A 6,455-nucleotide genomic window follows, 5' to 3' on the forward strand; every position below is an offset into this window, starting at 1 on the left:
CCTCCCTCCCTCCCTCCCTCCCTCCCTCTCTCCCTCCTTCCCTCCCTCAGAGCGGCCTGCCCAGTTCCCAATCTTCTTTGGGGCCCTCCCCTACCTTTGCAGGAGGTCCTCAGTCTTTTCCAGCTGAGGAGGCAGGCTGGAAGGGGTGAGGAGAGGCTGTGAGCAGAGCTGGGAAGAGCCCAGAGGCAGGATCAAACGCCTAAACTGCAGGTAAAGTTTACAGTTCAGACCCAAGAGGTCAATGCTATATATTAAAAATAAAAAATAAAAAAAATCTAGCGTTTCAGCTTTAACTCCTGATTAAATGGTCATGATGAGGATGTAGACAAAACACCCAGAAGTTTGCTTTAAGTCCCGGTTAGGCGATCATGGACAGCTTTGTCTTGGAGAGTTTCCTATGACCACATTATGCCCAAGTCCTGGTGGCTAGACCAGAGGAACAGGACTTTATTGCTCTGACTTCAGCTAATAAGACACAGAGCATGTTCTTCAGAGTCCACGCTCACTCACCTGACAAATATTTATGGCATACTTGCTGTGTGCCAAGCACCGCCTGTAGCAAAAAGCACAGGGCAGTCTTGCTTGTCACAGGGCTGGCTATGACGGAGACCAACATAAGAAACAATCACACAGGGAGCAACAGACAGCTCCAGCCGAGGACACATGCTCTGCTGGCGGGGGCTGTATTTCCGTGTGCAAATACGGCAAGCGGAGTTCACCTCCTTGGAGAGATCTCTGTAGTGTCTCCCTGGAAGTTATGTCTGAGCTGAGATCAGGAGGCACAGGGACTACTCACATGAAATGGGGAAGGAAGTGGGTGTGAAAGGCTTTGAGGGGTGGGGGTGGGGATGGGGTGGGTGTGGGGCAGCATGACATCTATAAAAGAACCAGAGAAACACCCTCTGTGGTTAGCCTCCAGGACGAAGGAAGGAGCAGTGTGAAGAATGAGCTGGGGTGGGGGAAACAAAACTGTACTGAGCCTTGTAAATTGTGTATCATGTTAAAAGTGTCATAGATCATTGGAGTGGATTAGACAGGTCAATGAGGTCGTCAGATCTTTGGGTTTTTAAAAAGATCATCCTCCCCTAGCTGTCCCTGACAACTTAGCCACAGATCGATTCAGTTGTGCAACAAATGGTTGCCCACCGGGCTCTAAGGCACAGCTCTAAACTCACAGCCACACAGACAGTCTTGGTTAAAATCAATGGGTCACAAGCCAAGTTGGACTGGCTCATACCTTTGATCCCAGCACTCAGGAGGCAGAGGCAAAGCAGATCTATGAATTCAAAGCCAGCCCTAACTATAAGAGCAAGTTCCAGGACAGCTGGGGCACAGAGGAAACCCTGTCCTGAAACAAAACAACAACAGATAAGGGATCACAAACAAGACAAAGACAGGGTACTATGGGGAGGAAGAAGAATGACAGAGATGGGAGTGACAGTAAGCAGAGTGCCCTAAGTACTTACATTAAACTATCAATGATCAAACTTAACCAGTTAAGGAAGGTAATTCAAGCTGTGAGTTGGAGAGGGGATTAAATAGCCACATATAGATTCATGTAGAGGAGTTACATGACTCTAAAACTGAGTGGCAGTTTTCATAGTGAAGAAGTGGAAGCTGTTTAAATGTCCTGAAATGGAAAGGGCTGGTGGGTTAGACACAGAAAAGAAAAACCGTCAGAGTGCTTTGCTGGGTCTTTAGCTGACTGGGGCAGGTGGCACAAAGTGATAGGAGAGTGGCCCTGGAGAAGCCCCAGGACTGCAGTGGAGATTATGAATTCCATTTGTGTGCATGGGAGAGATACGAAGCAGGAAGCAGTGTGGGCCCACATGCAGAGGGTGCCTGTGTTCAGAGAGGTGACCCATGGAGCCATTAGGACTGATCAGGAGAGAGCGTGAAGAGCCTAGAAATAGAGATTTCATGCTTAGGTGAAGGAGGTTAGCATCTATTATTCACTACCACCATAGCTCATCATCCAACATTAACTCCTCACGTCTGTCTCCAGCCACCAAGCAAAACCTCTCAAGTACCCTAAGAGGGGTAAGCAGTGTACATCTGTCTCTCTGCCCTACGTCCATCTGGGAGGGATCTTGATGGAAACACTCTCCCCTCTAATGTTCTAAATGGGGCGACTGGTAATTTCCATCCATGCATCCATCCCATCCCATCTGTCTGTCAATCCATCTGTCCATCTGTCCGTTCATCCATGACATCTATCCATCAGCCGATCTATACCATCCCAGCCATCCTTTTACATCATGTCCCATCCATCCATTTTCCGTTCTCTTCATCCCTCTCTCCATCCTTTCATTCTTCTGTCTATATATCCAACCCTCTCAGCCACCCAGGAAAACATTTCCCTAAATACTGGCCAGGCATCAAACACAGCATTGGGCACTGGGGATTAAAAAAACAAAACAAAACAAGAACCAGATCTCTTCTGCTCAGGAATAATAGTCTAAGTGAAAAGGACCTGCAAGGGACGGCCCCATCCAATAAAACAGAGTTACACTAAGCCAAAACCCCACAAGCAGACACCTGGAAGGCTGTTCCACAGTTGTCAACACCTTGACCCATTCTGTTGTAGACAGTCTAACTCAGTGCCATATGGAATGCCCAAGCCTGGCCTCTAGAGGGCATTTAATTCACGCTAGAGAATGTGACTCTCCCTGGCTCCAGAATTCTCTTCTGCCTGCCTAATTTTGCCCACTCATGAGATCGTCAGTTGTTCACAAATTGGAACACCCCCCCCCCATACCCTGACATCACTTTTTTTTTTACTTCCCCTACATTGTTCAGCTTTAGCTCTACTCTAGCTCTGCCCATTCACTCTTGGAAATGATGTCACATGCCAGGATGGTTCCTCTTGCACAATCTTTTAACACTGAGATTCATCTCACTGATCGAAAGGTCCATTCCCCCCCCCTTTTTTTTTTTTTTTTTTTTAACCATACTCTTTCTGAAATCTGCCTAGCACCATTCTTGCAAAGCCAGCTCCCCCTACCCCCACCTAATTTTTAGTGAGTGAGCCTGGCTTCATGACACAGGTACACTTACCTGCATCTTGAGTTCCACTGACCTGCTGGCTCTTGTCTACTGGGTATGCTTGGCCATGGATTTTTCTCAAGTCTTCTCTCGTCAGACAGCTGGATGATACCAGGAAAACTCATATAATAGTATTGATTTTTCCCTGTGGTGGGTAATTATGATACAGTGTTAGTATTGCTGCTGTGTCTCCAGTTAACCTTTCTTGATGACTTTACCAGATTTTACCAGGAGTTATAATCGACTGTCCCTGCAGGGCTGGACCCCAAGGGAGGCCTGAGTACACTTGACTGTCCCGATCCCACCCTGCTTCCTTCTCCACAGCAGGCACGTGCCTCCCCAAGGCCCCTTCAGTTCCCATTGCTTGTTCTCCCAGCACGGCTGATCTCTGCCCCTGGGATCCCACGGAAAAATGATTAGGGCTCATTGGCTATAATTCTTTTCATGTTCCTCCTCAAAAATGTGCCCCAGTTTTGTTTCTGTCTTCTCCTTTGTTGTCTTCTCCTTGCAGTGAGCCCTCATTCTGGCACACTAATCCTGGCTCTGTGGGACTCTGGGCAGTTAGCATTCCCCTGGCCCCCTTTCTTTCTTAAACTGGCTTCTATCCCAGGGACCAAAACAAGCACAAGTTCCTCTTATGCTGAAAACATTTTTTCGTGGCTTTTTTTTTTAACCATTTCATCACTTTCTCCCTCATTTGGGGGTTTTGTGGGGGGTGGGGGTAACCCTTTCTTTTCTGAATATAAAATCATATTAATTCAAAAAGTCATAAACATTTAAGTGAAATGTCCAAATCTCATAACTCCGGACTTCAGAGATAACTAAAGTTGGAACACACTCCTATAGGGTTATTAGTAGACGTGTATGGGTTTCCTCCAAAACGTGAGATTTTACTGGGTCGAACTGATTTTACTCTCCACAATCAATTCTGTTCCTTTCTATGCCAGTGTATAATCCATTTCTCTAATGATCGTGCAATATTCTCTTGTACAAATGTACCATTAATTTAAGCAAGCTCCTTTTAGCAAACAGTCGGTTATTTTTCTAGTTCTCCCATTAAAACGGAGCCCCGGACCTCCCAGAACCATTTGGGACATCACGGTGAAATGTCAATAGCAGGCCCTTACCAGGCAACTGTGGGGACTTCCTAAAAGCCCACAGTGCCTTGTACTAGGAAGAATGGGGAGGCTGTTAACAGTTTCTTCCTGACGTCACACACATCCCCCTCCTCCATGCTGACTGCGGAGCTCGCAAATCTGCCAGGATGGAAAGGGCACGATTCCAGCCATCCTCCTTGTATCCCAGGGAAGACGAACTTGGGTGCAGGCGCTCTGCACACAGCAGCAAGTCTGTCTTCTCTATAATAAGATAATAGCAACTCATCTGACTTACAACATTGAAGCCCTCAGCTCGCTCCCTGAAGGGAGCCTGTGCAGGCTTGGCGCCCATCTCTTCTGACCTGTGAATTATAGACCACCCTGCTCCAGTTACAGAGCTGTGCGGTACCCGCATGTGGCTGTAGGAGTTGGACAGATGTGGAAAGTTGCACGCTGAAGGAAGTCACCTGTCACTCTGCCATCCTGTGGGAGAGGTTCTGCTTGGTGGATTCATCACTCCTGGAACTCCATCTTCCTTTTAACTTTACAAGGGAAACGGCACAACAGTAACACCCAATCCCCAAATATTGCTGCCTTGACCAGGGCACCGGACATGCAATGGTGTTGATCAAGGTCGCTACATCTAGGAATTCTCCAGTTTGATCCTGGCAGCCTCCCCCTTTTCCCCATCCTACCTCAGTGACCTTTCTGGAAGTGGGCTCTATCTGAGATGCCATAGTTCGCCCGCTTATTGAGATGCTTCTTTCTACTTCTTCCCTCTTGTGAGAGTCAAACTCTTTTCTTCAGGGTTGGGACTCAGTGCTAAAGATCTGTAATTGCAGACCCCAGCACTCAGGTTCACTTTAATTTCTTATTCTTTTTTTAAAAATTATTTTATTAGATATTTTCTTCATTTACATTTCAAATGCTATCCCGAATGTCCCCTATACCTTCCCCCCACCCTGCTCCTCTACCCACCCACTCCCACTTCTTGGCCCTGGTGTTCCCCTCTATGGGGCATATAAAGTTTACAAGACCAAGGGGGCTCTCTTCCCAATGATGACTGAATACGCCATCTTCTGCTACATATGCAGCTAGAGACATGAGCTCTGGGGGTACTGGTTAGTTCATATTGTTGTTCCACCTATAGGGTTGCAGACCCCTTCAGCTCCTTGGGTACTTTCTCTAGCTTCTCCATTGGGGACCCTGTGTTCCATCCAATAGCTGACTGTGTGCATCCACTTCTGTGTTTGTGAAGGTGTGCCGGGAAGTGGTTGGCGCCCGCCTTTAATCCCAACACTCAGGAGGCAGAGATAGGTGGATTTCTGAGTTTGAGGACAACCTGATCTATAGAGTGAGTTCCAGGACAGCCAGGGTTATAAGGAGAAAACCTGTCTTGAAACAACAACAACAACAACAACAACAGAGCAAAGGTGCTATGGGGATATTCATACACATTACCTGGCCTCTACGTGTCCCTCATACAAAATAAACCTTGGGCTGGTTTTACCACTGTCCGACCTTCCTTATTCCTTACATCAGATCTTCAGCACCAGTTTATATAGGAAGGTTTTTGGGGTTTTGTTGGTTTGTTGACTGGTTGGTTGGTTGAATTTTTCTTATAGCACAATGGTGTCCACAGTTTTTATAACTTTCTTTTGGCCTTTACCTTTCTGGAACAAAGGAGCGATGTATAGAAATGTTGTTTGTTGGTGTATGGGTATAATGGGTATAATTTTTAGTCTGTGATAGTGTGTCACTTACCCCACCCCCAATATTCTGCACTCCCGATCCTCCTACCTCCCCAAGTCGCCTGATGTTCTCTCTCCCCCTCCGTCCTTCCCTCCCTTCTACTCTCCCTCCCTTTCTCCTTTCCATCTCCCCCTCTTCTCTTTCCTTCCATCTCACTCTTCCTCAAAGAAAAATCAGTGGACAATTTCTTTCACCACCCTTACATTGTATTAAGTGTTTTTTTTTTTTAAATAAACTTCCATACCTACCTAGGGCTATGTGATGGTTTGTATATGTTTGTCTCAGGGAGTGGCACTCTTAGGAGGTGTGGCCTTTTTGGAGGAATTGTGTCATTGTGGGCATGGGCTTTAAGACCCACTTCCTAGTTACCTGGAAGTGAGTCTTCCACTAGGAGCCTTCAGATGCAGATGTAGAACTCTCAGCTCCTCCTATACCATGCCTGCCTGGATGCTGCCATGCTCCTACCTTGATGATAATGGAACATGATCCCCCTTTTTACCTTACCAGCTTTCTGTCTTCCAAATCCCTCATTGATTAAGCTTGACTGTCCTGGAACTTGCT

General features: G+C 46.8%; 1 protein-coding gene across 3 annotated transcripts in view; it reads right to left on the reverse strand.

The window, feature by feature from the left end:
• The window catches only part of Aqp9 (aquaporin 9), a 49,421-nt gene extending 46,236 nt beyond the window's left edge, over nucleotides 1-3,185 (reverse strand). For 2 of the 3 annotated variants that reach the window (XM_021207696.2, XM_029543644.1), the window contains exons 1-2: nucleotides 511-691; nucleotides 95-204 (exon numbers count right to left, since the gene is read on the reverse strand). The gene's annotated coding sequence lies outside the window, so the exon portion shown is untranslated. Of the gene's footprint in view, nucleotides 1-94; nucleotides 205-510; nucleotides 692-3,057 lie in introns of those variants that run through there. The other variant, XM_029543645.1, reaches the window with a different exon arrangement.
• Nucleotides 3,186-6,455: the final 3,270 nt, after the last annotated feature.

The sequence above is a fragment of the Mus pahari genome, chromosome 10, assembly GCF_900095145.1.
Source record: "Mus pahari chromosome 10, PAHARI_EIJ_v1.1, whole genome shotgun sequence".
Lineage (NCBI taxonomy): Eukaryota > Metazoa > Chordata > Mammalia > Rodentia > Muridae > Mus > Mus pahari.